This window comes from Eucalyptus grandis, chromosome 1, assembly GCF_016545825.1.
Source record: "Eucalyptus grandis isolate ANBG69807.140 chromosome 1, ASM1654582v1, whole genome shotgun sequence".
In the NCBI taxonomy this organism is placed as follows: Eukaryota; Viridiplantae; Streptophyta; class Magnoliopsida; order Myrtales; family Myrtaceae; genus Eucalyptus; species Eucalyptus grandis.
In genome coordinates, this window is record NC_052612.1 from 15139056 (window position 1) to 15153099 (window position 14044).

Sequence of the window (14044 nt, forward strand, 5' to 3'; positions counted from 1 at the left end):
TACTTGAAGTACTACTAGCCATGTTTGAACTTGAAGACATTCTACAAAAAAAATAAAAAAATAAATAAACATGTTATTATCAATTGCTATAAGATTTCAAGTCGGAAGCAAGTGAACCAACATCAACGCCAATCAAACACCCAAGAAGAAAGAAATCAGAACAGAGCACAATCCATATCGCCTTAAAAATCGAGCTAATATGGTTGAAATCTCAACAGAATAAGACCAATGAACTCGAGACTTGGGAGTTTGATAAGACCTCTAACCCTAAGCCAGACTCTGCGCTTGAGCTCGGCTGGAATCAACATACCCAAGATTGACTCAACCCATATAGTTTCTTAACTGGATGAGTTCAAAGAACTTTGAAGCTTGACCAATCATACAAATTAGACAAGGATAAAAACCACTAAACCAATAGTTTCTCACTGTAAGCTCCCTTTCCTAAACCAACATTTAGAACCCAGATCATAGATTGCACTAATTGTATAAATGATAATGCTTTAATATCAATTACAAATCAGTAAATCGCCCAAAAAATAAAAGAACTTTGTAAAGGGGAGAAACACATTCAAACGCTACAGAAAAAAAAAAAGAACAAAATTCGAAACTATCCCCCCTCATGCGTTAGCAACAAAAGCAAGCCAATCAACCACAGAAGTTTTTAGTCCCGCAGAGTATTCTTTGCTTTGCATCGAGAGAGAGAGAGAGAGAGAGAGAGAGAGAGAGAGAGAGAGAAACAGAGAGATTCCGACTCCAAATGCAACCCCGAAACCGAAACACAAGCGCAAAAGACGAGTACCCACCTCGGAATCAATACTTCGAATTCGAAAGGCAGCTCATATTTATGATGACGATCGCGATGGTAGAGAGAGTTTCCAAGCAGTAATCGACAGAAAAGACAATTCACGGAAAATCTCACAATCAAGTGAAAAAACAGAACGGACGGAGCACCAAAATCTGAAAAAAAAAAAAAAAAAAAAAAAAAAAAAAAAAAAAAGAGAACGCGAAGCATCAGTCAACGAGCAGTCCACCGAACAAAAACAACAACAACCCAGGGAGCGAAATCGGCAAAAGAACGGCACAAGAGCGCCGGAGACAGAGAGACGGAAAGAGGTCCGAAAATCCCCTTTCCCGAACTAGGTTTGCCCAAAAATCCCAAATCGCAAGATGCTAACCCGAGGCACGGGGCTACGGCGAGTCGGCGACCGGTGGGTGGGCCACACAGCCGGCAAAGCAACACCGGCGACACTCACGGCGAAGAAGAGAACCAAAGTGGTCTGCTCACCGCTCGGGCTCGTTCGGCTAATCAAGAAGACAAAGAAGATCAAGAGAAGACTCAAGTGAAGAACCCGTGCATGCGAGTGCAACTGGCGTTTTAACTTTTATTTTATTTTATTTTATTTTATTCATATATTTATATTTAGAGCCCAAAACTTTTGAAAATTTATAAAAATAACCCCGTGCGTGTCGGACTCACGTGTCGGAATTTTTTACTCGCGTGTCGAAGCGTGTCAAAGGAAGTTGACCGCGTGTTGGTTTTCCTGACACGCGTTGACCGCGTGTCGGAGTGTGTCGGACACGTGTCGGAGTGTCAGACACGACACGAAGGGTCCCGGAGAGTATCCGTGCTTCATAGGTGATGATAGTCTCTCTATAATTTCATTTTTTGTTTTTGTCAATCTCAAATTGACTAGTATTGCAAACACCGCGTAGTTAGTAATGTTTGAGTCAATTTTCCTTGTATGGTTTAAGCGGTCACACCAACCTAGGTGGTGCACTCATTTAAAATGTGGTAAACATGTTCTTATAGTATCACATAAGAATGCTGTTAGGTCAAAAATTTTGCTTATGTAGTATTCATTGTTGGTTATTTGTTTTATCAAGAATGACACTGGAGATAGTCATCTCTCTGTGTATTTTGGCATTTGTTATGCTTACTTGCTGCATTTTGGGGGCGATGATAAAGGCTCATTGTTGTCTTCTTTTGTGCATCTTGCCCAAGAAGCAGTCGTTTCTCGAGCCCCTTATTGGCCCTATTTTTGTTTGATTGTAAGTTTTCTCCGTTATAAGGAACTTACGAATTGATTCAAGGACGAAGTGGCAATCACTTTTGCTTCTTTATTTGGAAAAAGGAAATGAGGATTTTCCTTGCAAGGATAGTGAAAGTGTTGCTTATGGATCTCCACTTCATTTGGGTTTGTAGTATAACCTATGGATGGTAGTTTTGTCTTTTACCTTCTCATAATACTTTATCATGTTTAATGAAAGTATTGAAGTTTTATCTGCATTGGATTATGTATTTATCCTTTTCCTAGTCTTCTTATTGCCAAAATAGGATCGGTTGATAAAATCTGACTTTATTTGATTGTTTGTCAATGCTCTTGGTTATTTGATTCTCAGAGAGACATATACGATCAAGAGAGTCTGTTGAATGCGATTAAGCAAGTTCATGTGGTAATCTCTGCTATGGGGCAAGTGCAACTAGCGGACCAAGACAAGATTCTCAGCTGCTATCAAAGCAGCTGAGAATATCAAGGTCATGTTGCTTTTTTATAATTACATCCAAGTTACTACTTTTGTTTACCATTTGACTGATGATATAGGTTGGCATTACCTTAATTCTTTTCTTCTGGTATAAGTGCATCGCGTTCTCCTCATGAGCTTTGCTTTGATGAAATAGGATGGACTATTATATAAACTTAACCTCTTTCTTTTCTTATATGAACTTCTTAATCCTTCAAATGGTCTTTTTCGGTGGTGTTATCATTGTTGCAATTATGTTGCCAAAACCTAGTTAGTGGATAGTTTAGTATGTTGTTACTTTGGCGGTTGACGGTCCATAATGAGTGGAGCTCAGCATGCTCACAAAAGGTATTGGACTTACCTCATATTTCATTAGTTGTGAAAGTGTCCAAGCAGGCAACATGTGCGTGCTTGTGACATATAATTTGCTGTATCTTTTGAATGGAATTAATGATGGAAAATGATGAATGCTTATGCTTTTGACATATAATATTGTATGTTAGAAATTTACTCCTATCTCAATTCCCACATTCCCACCTTTTTCAGGTTCAAGATTCCATATTGTATCATACAATGTAGTTGCAGGAATTTGCTTTGTAAATGTCAAGCTCATCGATCATTCATGAGGTCTTGTGAATAGTACAATTTTTACTATTTTCAAGTTCTTGTTCAATGTGTTTTGAATGAATCTATTTTATGGTGATTGTTGTTTGTTGAGGTGTGGTATGAGATGGTGCATTACTGTGTGCATTTGAGAGAAAAGAAGATAAGTGTTACTCCTAACTGACATTTTTGCAATATTGGGCTTGTAATGGTACCATGCAAACTGGGGTTAACCTATATTAGGCTAAAGGGAGTGACTAAGGTTTTAGTCTTTGAAATCTATCACTTGATTGTTATCGCCTATTTGGTCGCATGTTTTCTCTTATGTACTCTACTCTTAAAAGGGAATGAAAATTGGAGATGCTTTCTTTTAGTGTTAAATAGAAATATAACATGTTATTTTTTTCTTTGAGTGTAAATAACTTATTCTAATTCACATTTTCTTTAACTAATTAGTTGACATGCCAAGATCTAATGAGGATCAAGAAGAATATTCAACTACGTAAGGGTCCAAGAGATGTAGAGCCGCATCCTTAGTTCATGCAAATGAAGAAAATAACTCTACTTGCTCTATATGATAAATAAAAAAAATGCACTTTTGTTGTATGGTCTAAATTCGAAAAATTCATAGATGAGGATAGCAAGAAAAAAGGCCAAGTATAAATTGTGTGAATCAACTTACATGACTAGCCATGGGACAAAAAATATTGTTGCATCATTCACGTACTCGTCCCAATCGAGAGGCCAACCTTGATGATTCCACGGTGTTTAGAAGCAAGCTAACAAAAGCAATAGTCAAACACAGTTACATATACTCTTTGTAGAGCATGAGACCATTAGAGACCTACTTAGGGTGCGCATGAGAAAATTTCTGGAACAGAAATCAATTTCTATTTCAAAATTGAGAAGTTAAAAATTTTAGTTTTTGATTTCTTCTTCAAATCTATTTCTGGAATAGAAATTTGTTCCAAAATAGAAAAATCAAATTGCGCAACCAAACGAATTTATGTTCCAAACCTGTTTCGGGGAACAAAGAAACAGAGAAATAGAGAAGTAAAAATTTTATCATGCACGCCCTTAGTTATCTTGGTTTTGATGTGAAGCACATATCAAGATAGACAACAAGAAGTGATGTAGTAAAAGTTTATGAGAAGAAGAAGAGAAATTTAAAATCAAACATGGTGTCACTTTCTAGCATAATATGTTTAACTTCTAACTTGTGAACTTCTGTGACAACTGATCATCATATGATCGTCGCTACCCCATACATTGATGAGAATTGAGAATTGAGAATTGTATGCAAAGGTTTTGTACTTCTCCTACGTGCCACCTCCATACAATGGCATCATTTTATTGGAAAAAATTGCTGACTTTGTTGAGAGAGTGGGGCATTGAGAGGAAAATTGTAAAATATGGGTTGAAAAGTCAAAAAGAAGAAGAAGAAAGGTTGAATGGTCAAAAGCAGAAGAAAGAAGAGAAAGAAGAAGAATGAGGAGGAGAGACCAAGAGTCTTTGGGAGAAAATGTGGAAGAAAAAGAAGAAAGAGAGAGAGAGAATAGGAAAGAAAAGAAAGAAAAAGAAAAAGAAGAATGGACTTCAACTTTAAAAGAGAGAGAGGGAGAGCATGAGCAAAAGAAAAAGGAAAGAACAAAGAAGAAAAAATAAGAAAAATGAGAGAGGAGGAAGAAAAGGGAAAAATTTTAGCGCACTCATAATCTAGATGCCTCACAAGCCAACTTAACTCTATTTTGCAATGCCGGTAAGTAATCGAAGCCTTTAATCGTCTGTTCAAGGAATCATCGCAGTTAGGGCTTGAAATTCGGAATTCTTGGAGATTTGTGCGGCGAAGTCCGATTTTTGAGTCGTTGAGCTATGTAGTTTTGTAGAAATTATAGTTTATAGTATTGTGAAACTGTTGGATTTTACGGATCTTGATTTGAGCTTATAGTTTACCCGAAACAAAATTTTGAAATTTCTCGTGCGCGTCCAAGACTTCGGGGCAGTATTTCATTGATATTCAGTTTAATTTTGGGTCGACTAAATAGGGGTTCTTGTAGTATATTAGAAGGGCTTTTTATTGACTATAAGTACGTTTGAAACAGGGGTTCAAGTGGAGAAAGTTATGGCATGAAAAAATTTCGCGCTTAAGCTCTGCACTATGGATAGTTTTGAGAAATTGCTTTGGGTGAGGGATTTATTGGTGCATGGGAGTCTTTTTGTAAGTGTTCAAGCTTAGTTTAGTCAAGTCACGGTTGAGGTAACAATTTACTCGATTTTAACATTGATAAGATCGCGAGTTTGACGATTTGAGTAATGTTTGTTATTTGGTCATAAATATTCTGAGATGAGTGGTGATATATATTCTAAGAATTTATAAAGTCATGTCTTCAAAATGACAAAGTTTGATATTTTATGAGATATGAATAAGTATATTTGTTGCTTAAAATTTGGATCGGACATTTGCTACATTTTGGTATTTGTGAATGATGTAAGAATTGGATTGTGGAAAAATATAATCTATTTGAGGAACGAAGATAAGAAATATTGTATATTTTGGGTTCGCGAAACCTTTTTACAAAAAGCTCTTGATTTTGAGAGATATCAATTTGTGAAATGCTTTATGATATGCATTTGATTTATTTCGGTTTGTAAAATCAATTTATGAGATGAGTCTTGGAATGATTTGAGAAATATTTTATGAAAAGTATGAGTTGCGTTACAAAAGATTATGTGGTTGATTTATAAAATATATTGTGATATATTAAATGATTTATGGATTTGGCATCGTGGATTATGGAAGATGCTGTAGTGAATTGGTATTGATGCTCAATATCACTGTGAGCCCAGTGAGGGGCTTGTGGGTATATGCATATTGGTCTAGGATATGCTTATAAGCTGAGCCACCGGCTACTAATAAGTGAAAGCCTTGCCAAGGGGGGATCTTGGTCGCCTCGTTACCAGGCGTTGTATTATGACCATGGTTTGAAATTTTGCAACGGATTGGTCAATGGAGTGGACCATTAACAGGTAACAAGAGTTTGGTTAATTGAGCTAATCATTGACATGTGATTTGAGTTTAGTGAATTAAATAGACCATCAATATATGATTTGAGATTAGTCGTTGGAATAGACCATCGACGTGTAATTTCATTATACCATTTATATGTGGCATGAGATTAACTAATAGAATGGATCATTGGCGTGTAAATTAATGAGACTGATCAATGGATTTGACCATTGATGTTTGTTTTGATATTATTATAAAATGATTATTTCTACTATAAATATTGCCATGTTTTTTTTTTGGTGACTCGAGAACTACCGTACAGCCGGCAGTCGGCGGTGTAAACCTAAGGCAAACTGAGCCACCACCACAGACCCGATGCGAGTGAGTCACGCGAATGCGACGCCTCTGAGATTCGAACTCATCCCCTTCATGAGGGGAAGAGAGCAAAATATTGCTATGTTGAAGCATATGTAACCTATTCTTTTATTGTGTGTTTGTTACATCATGGATTTGGGTTTAAAAGCTGTGGTTTGGTTTTGTAAATATGCACAGTGGGTGCTTGATCCGCTTAGAAGAGATGCACTACTCACTGAGTTGTCCTCTATTTGCCAATCTTTTTCAGGTTCCTCAGTTAACAATGAGTAATAGGAGAGCGATATCGATAAAGGGACTTTTAAGAGTTGGATTTTGGGAGCTTTGAGGCTACGTCCTTCAGGTGGAAGGATGGTCATTTCATCCCCCATTCATGATGGTTTTGGGGTGAGACATTTGTGGTATCAAAGCTTAGATTATGATATTTGGATGAAGACTTTATGGGACATGGTGTGGTCGTGTGTTAGTCTTTTGTTAGACACTATAATGTATGTCTCATTTGGGTCAAGGTGTGTGCAAGGATGTTTAAGTGTGTGAAAGACCTTGTGAGTGCTATGAAAGTCACTATTGGGCTCAAATGGCCGTAATGTGCTGATTGAGCAAAATTTTGATAATCTCAATGTGACAAAGTATGGTATTACTATGGCAAGAAATGTTGAGTTAAGGAAATAGTTAAAAACATTGGTGTTAGTCTTGTAAAGCAGATTGCAAAATGTAACTGATGATGTCGTTGGAGATGGCACTTATGCCCCAAAATCCTCACATGAGCAATTTTTACTGAGGGAACAAGTCAGTTGCAATCGGGATGATTACAATAGACAAGGGACGTAGCTTCAACATGGCAATTAAGTAAAATGTTAATAGTTATAATATATTTTTTCTTTTTTAGGGTGTATGGAGAGGCCGAACTCTTTGACAAAGCGATTCATCTGTTTCTACTGATACAAAGGAAGGATATTGAGTAGAATGTTGTTACCTGCAATACTTTGATAAAGAGATATGGAAAATCTCTTAAGAATGAGATACGACAAATCTGGTCTAGGAGATGCAGAATATAGGAATTGAAGCAAATGCGATTACTTATTCAATAATAGTTGTGATATGGGGCAAGGAGGAAAAATTAGACTATGCAGCGACTTTTTTTTTCAAAAGCTAAGGAGTTCAAAGATTAAAATTGCTCGGGTGCTTTATAAAACCATGATTGTGACTTGCAAAAGAGCTGGCTGGTTGGTCATGCAATGAACATAGGCGCTCAAACAATATCCCTAGAGAGACCACAATAACATTTCTTGCTAAAGCTAGTCAGTTAGAGAATATCACTTGGATTTTTTGTCAAGCTTCTGATGCGGGAGAGGTAAAGGCTATGGCAATATTTAGCCGCATGACCGAGCTACTTTCAAGGAATAGATAGTATGCCAACGTCATCAAGGTGTTTGATAAGATGAAACTTGCTAAATACTTTCTTGATTCCGATGGCATTGCTATCGTCTTGAATGCTTTTGGAAATCGCGAGAATTTGGAAAGGTAGATGCAATGTACGTGGAGTTGTAGGAAGAAGGATTCATTCTTTTTAGATGAAGTTCACTTCCATATGCTCAGAGTTGAAGGTGCAAGAAAGGACTTTACGATGGTAGAGTCTCTATTTCAAAGATTTGACTTTGATCATAACATTAACAACTAGAAGAAGTTACATCCTGTCGTGATGAGTATATACTAGAGAGCAGTTAAACTAAATGATGCATCCAGAATGATGAACAGGTTGAACAAGAGGCGTATCATCATATGACAATCTTAAAATGGCTAAGGCAGTTAGTTCCATAGAATTTCACTTGCTTGGCATTAGCAAACTTTAAAGGGCATATTGGAGTTGAGATAATCTTGCACGAATGGGAAATGGAAAGCATAAAAGTTCCAGGAAGTTCAAGCTGTGAAATACATCTATTTTGTTGATTTTTCTATAAATCATTTTCTTGAGGAAGTGTTTATTCTCCTCTTCAATGAAAGTGAGTCTAATTACCTACTAAATGCCACTTGCTCCATAGTACTGTTTAAAGTAGCTTCCTATTATATGTTTTGGTATATAAATTAGAAGCAAGGAACTTAATTTGTACTTGCCACTTACATCGTGGCTTTGAGGATATAAGTTGAACAAAGAATACTAGTGCATCTTGACCGTGGATTTAAATCCAACTACTCCGGTTTGATTCAACATATATGTTTCGACATTTTGTCTTCTAACTAAATTTGGACTATCCATTTGGCAATGATGTGGAGAAATAGGAAAGCTAGTCTATAAGATCTTGCCACTTTTACTGGTGGTGAAGTAATGACCAAAGAACTTGGGATGAACCTCGAGAAGATAAATCTTAAGATTTTTGGATCTTGTAAGAAGGTCACAGTAGCTAAAGATGACAAAATTATCCTTAATGGAGCTAGTGACAAGAAGTCCGTAGAGGAAAGATGTGAACATAGTTCCACTATTGAGTTGAGCACTTCAGATTATGATAATGTGAAATTGCAAGCAAAAATTAGCGAAACTTGAGATTGCTAGTATAAGCACTTAGAGGGGGGTGAATAGGTGTAAAAATATTTTCTCAAGATAAAAGAGCAATACTTAAGCAAACAATAGAAAGGAAGTTCTCCTTTCGTTAACACAGCAAATTATGATCAAAGTAAAACAAAGAGTAGGGAAGAGAAAATGAACACAGAAATTATAGTGGTTCGGCTTATTCCAAGCCTACGTCCACTCTTCCGCACTGACAGCCCACTGGCTGGATTTCACTTTGAACAAAAGAGTTTTTACAGCAAGGCTCTCCCTTGATTCCACAAAGGTAGATACTCTACCACACTTCCTCAAGGTTTCTCAAGAATATGAACTCTCTTTGCGTACAAGATTTCGCTCGAAAATGAATTGACTAAGAACAAGGAGCTTCGACTTTGGAATTCTTCTATCGCGAACACACACTCGAACAACTCGGAGCGTCTTCCTTATATACTTCTTTATGCTATCATACCCGTTGGCACTTACCAAAGGAATTCTTCCAATCAACCTGTTGGACAGAATCAATTAGGAAGATCATTCGAGCTATTTAAGGAACATGTCGATAGCTCATCAATCCTGCTTGCCCATACAATCAGGATCTAGGTTTCCATAAATAGAATCTTCCAAGTATACTTCGCCAATCATCGGATCCTTAATCTTTGAATCAATAAAGGATTTTGTTATGTCATATCTAGCCAAGAGATCTTCTCCAGTCGATAAGGTCAAATCCTTAACGAAACATCCAGTCCCGGTAACCCTTCTTCGACGGATTAGAAATTGTCAATGAGAATAGACTTTGAGTCTTGAGTTTGGCAATCCAGAGGTCTTCAGACTTTAAATAGTAAAGTTTGCAAATCTTCAGACTAGACTGATGGAAATGTTTTGTCAGCTTCAAAATACTCCAGGAAAATTTCTCCAACAAAACTATCTAAAGGCATAGCTATCTTAAAGATCAAAAGAAGCTAAGTGAAGCAAAAGTAGGTGAGAAGAAGGATAAGGATTACTAACATCTCGAATGCTACAACAACAACTGGATACTAAAATATAGTATCAGGTGGAGTTGCTGCTCTTCTTTATGCACCAAAAGAGTGGGACAAATTGTAAACTGCCAACTTTGATCAGATGTCAAGTGACCAAACTATTTAGAATGCATTGAAGACATTTGTAAATAACATTGCTTACAATGCTAGAGTAAAGGGAGTTGTTGTTGTAAGGAAGCTCTTGGAGTAGGATAACCCTGACCTAGGATATGGTGTAGCAAAATGTGATTATTTGGTTATGGTGAAATATGGAGTTATTGAGCCATTAAAGGTCATTAGGATTGCTTTGGTTGATGCTACCAATATGTCATTCATATTGACAATGACCGAATCAATTGTGGTTAAACTCTAAGGATGAGAAAATGGTGCATTAAATACCTACTGGCACGGGCGGCATGGACTATTAGACTTATAATTAATGGTGCATGCCAATTGAACTCACCAATCTTTATAAGGAAAAAGGGTTTTGGTTAGGACCAAGGGTTTATGCCCATCTTATACAAGTTGACTTTTTTTTTACGACAAATGTGAATCTAGGATGGAGATATTGGAAGAAAATTGAATTGGTATAGTGCGAATAAGGGGAAGATCGAAGGTGGCAACTCTACTTATGCTTTGTTGAGGTCTATCATGGTGGACATTTAGACTATGGTGAAGTTTCAAACCTAAAACAAAGCTCTTTGCTCATGGTTCCTTGCAAGTATGTAACCAGAAGTTTGGACAAAGGAGTCACTTGAGCCACGAGAATATGTAAGAGTTACTTTTGAGCTGCCTAAAATTAACTCAACTTCAAATAGTTGGAGTAGTTTTTGGGTATAATGAGGTAACTGAGCTATTATAGAAGATACAACATTCTCCAATAGTGTGGGAAATTCATTTACCGAGAGTTTAAAGGTGGATTTTACTAATTTTGATAATGGATTGGATGAATTCTATGAAAGTTGACCTGATACTAGTGTAGTAGATGCTCACCACTCAAGAAGCTACTGATGAGAAAGTTGGGTCATGTTTTGTAAGGAAAGTTACCAATAGTAGGAACCTTAGTATAGCTTCCGAACATTAAGGAACGTTTCCTTAAATGCACAATCAAAGTTTGTTCTTTCAAATATTTCAAACTTTCACTGGTTGGCTATTACCCTTAAGATCTAGTTTTGTGGCTAGTGGTTCATGCTAATAGGCCAGTGCCATATCCGCATCCAAGTAATTATTTATACACTAGCCATGTGGAGTATGGTTTAGAGGAAATTCTATCAGTTGATAGTCAAGGATGACAATGGTACCCATTCATTGGATAGGAAGACGAATGACATGTTTGGAGTCTCTAAGAACTTATTCTTTTTGAGCCATGCAAGAAGGATTTTCTCTTATGAAAAGGAATCTAGTACAAAGATTTACATGAACTACACGTCATGAGTCGTTGTGATTGCAGAGAATATATGTGAAAAATCTAATGGTAGAACCACATGGAGAGCGAAGTTACTGAGATTGAGGATGAGGTAAAATGAAAATACTTTAACTTGTTTGGTGATTAACGTATATCTAAATTTCGATAACGAAATTTTTTTAAGGAAGGAAGAATGTAAAATATGGGTTGAAAAAGTCAAAAAAGAAAAAAGAAAGGTTGAACGGTCCAAAGCAGAAGAAAAAGAGAAAGAAGGAGAATGAGGAGAGACCGAGAGTCTTTGGGAGAAACGGTGGAAGAAAAAGGAGAGAGAGAAAAAAGGAAATAAAAGAAAGAAAGAAAATGAAAAAGAAGAGTGGACTTCAGCTTTAAAAGAGAGAGAGAGAGATGTAGAGCACAAGCAAAAGAAAGAGGAAAGAACGGAGAAGAGAAAAGAAGAGAAAGGAGAGTGAAGGAAGAAAAAAGGGGGAAAATGTAGCGCACTTGCGATCTGGATGCCTCACAAGTTGACTCAACTCTATTTTGCAATGTCGGTAAGTGATCGAAACCTTTAATCGTCTATTCAAGGAATCGTCGCACTTAGGGCTTGAAATTTGGAATTCATGGAAATTTGTGCGGCGAAGTCCAATTTTAAATCGTTGAGCTACATGTTTTTGTAGAAATGATAGTTTCGGGTGTTATGAAACTGTAGGATTTTACGGATCTTGATTTGAGCTTACAGTTTATCCAAAACAAAATTTTGAAGTTTCTCACGTGTGATAAACAGTGTGCGTCCAAGACTTCAAGGTAGTATTTCATTGATTTTTGACTTGATTTTGGGTCGACTAAATTGGGGTTCTTGTAGTATATTAGACTTTTGAAACAGGATTCAGTGCAAAAGTTATGGCATGACAAAATTTCGTGCTTAAGCTCCGCGCTATGGACAGCTTTAAGAAATTACTTTGGGTGAGCAATTTATTGGCGCGTGGGAGTTGTCTTGTAAGCATTCAAGCTTAGTTTAGTCAAGTCACAGTTGAGGTAGCAATTTACTTAATTTTAACATTGTTTCTCACTTATTTGATAGGATCGCGAGTTCGACGGTTCGAGTAACGTTTGTTATTTGATCATATCTCAAGGTGAGTGGTGCTATCTCTTCTAAAATTTATAAACTCATATATAAAATGACAAAGATTTGATATTTTATGAGATATGAATAAGCATATTTGTTACACAAAAGTTGGATCGGGCATTTGCTACGTTTTGGTATTTGTGAATGATGTAAAAATTAGATTGTGGAAAAATATAATATGTTTGAGGAACAAAGATGAGAAATATTGTGTATTTTGGGTTCGTGAAACCTTTTTACAAAAAGCTCTTGATTTTGAGAGATATCGATTTGTGAAATGCTTTATGACATGCATTTGATTTGATTCTATTTGTAAAACCAGTTTATGAAATGAGTCTTGGAATGATTTGAAAAATGTCTTATGAAAAGTATGAGTTGAGTTGTGAAAAATTATGTGGTTGATTTGTGAAATGTATTGTGATATACAAAATGATTTTTGGATTTGACATTGTAGATTATGGAAGATGTTGTTGTGGATTGGTATTGATGTTCAATATCACTGTGAGCCGAGTGAGAGGCTTGTGGATATGCGCATACTGATTTAGGATATTATTGTATATAGAGCCACCGGCCAATAATAGATGGAGACCTTGCCAAGAAGGGAATTTTGATCGCCTTGTTACCGGGGGTTGTATTGTAACCATGGTTTGATATTGAACAATAGATTGGTCAACGGAGTGGACCATTGACATATGATATGAGTTTGGTTAATAGAGTTGACCATTGAAATGCGATTTGAGTTTAATTGATAGAATGTACCATCAACGTGTGATTTGAGATTAGTCGTTGGAATAGACCATTAACATGTAATTTCATTATTGGCATGAGATTAACTAATAAAATGACCATTGACGTGTAAATTAATGAGACTAATCAATGAATTAGACCATTGATGTTTGTTTTGATATTATTATAAAATGATTATTTCTATTATAATATAGCTATGTTGAAGCATATGTAACTTATTTTTTTTATTGTATATTTATTATATCCTAGATTTGGGTTAAAAGAGTTGTGGTTTGATTTTCTAAATATGCATAGTGGGTGCTTAATCTGCTTAGAAAATATGCACTATTTATAGAGCTGTGGTTGCTCAACCTCTATTTTTCAATCTCTTCCAAGTTCTTCAACTAACGATGAATAGTATGAGAGCGATATCAATGAAGAGACTTTTAGAATTTGGATTTTGGGAGCTTTGAGATTGTGTCCTTCAGGTGGAAGGACAGCCGTGTCATCCCCATTCATGATGGTTTTGGGGTGTGACAAAAATTTTGAGTATTACATTAAATAATGCATCATACAATGACGATATGATTGATATTTGGAAAAATACATTTTCTATGAGATTTCCTTTGTTGTGTTATAAGCAATTTTTTCATGTGCGTCGTGGTGTGCATATTGTGAATCTCAATGTACACGAAGTTCTAAAGATGATTGATGGATTATTACA

The 14044-nt window shown here is 36.3% G+C and overlaps 1 pseudogene; it reads left to right on the top strand.

Annotated features, from left to right (window-relative positions):
* Positions 1–8771: 8771 nt before the first annotated feature.
* LOC120295685 lies at positions 8772–10494 on the top strand (annotated as a pseudogene).
* The last annotated feature ends 3550 nt before the right edge of the window (positions 10495–14044 follow it).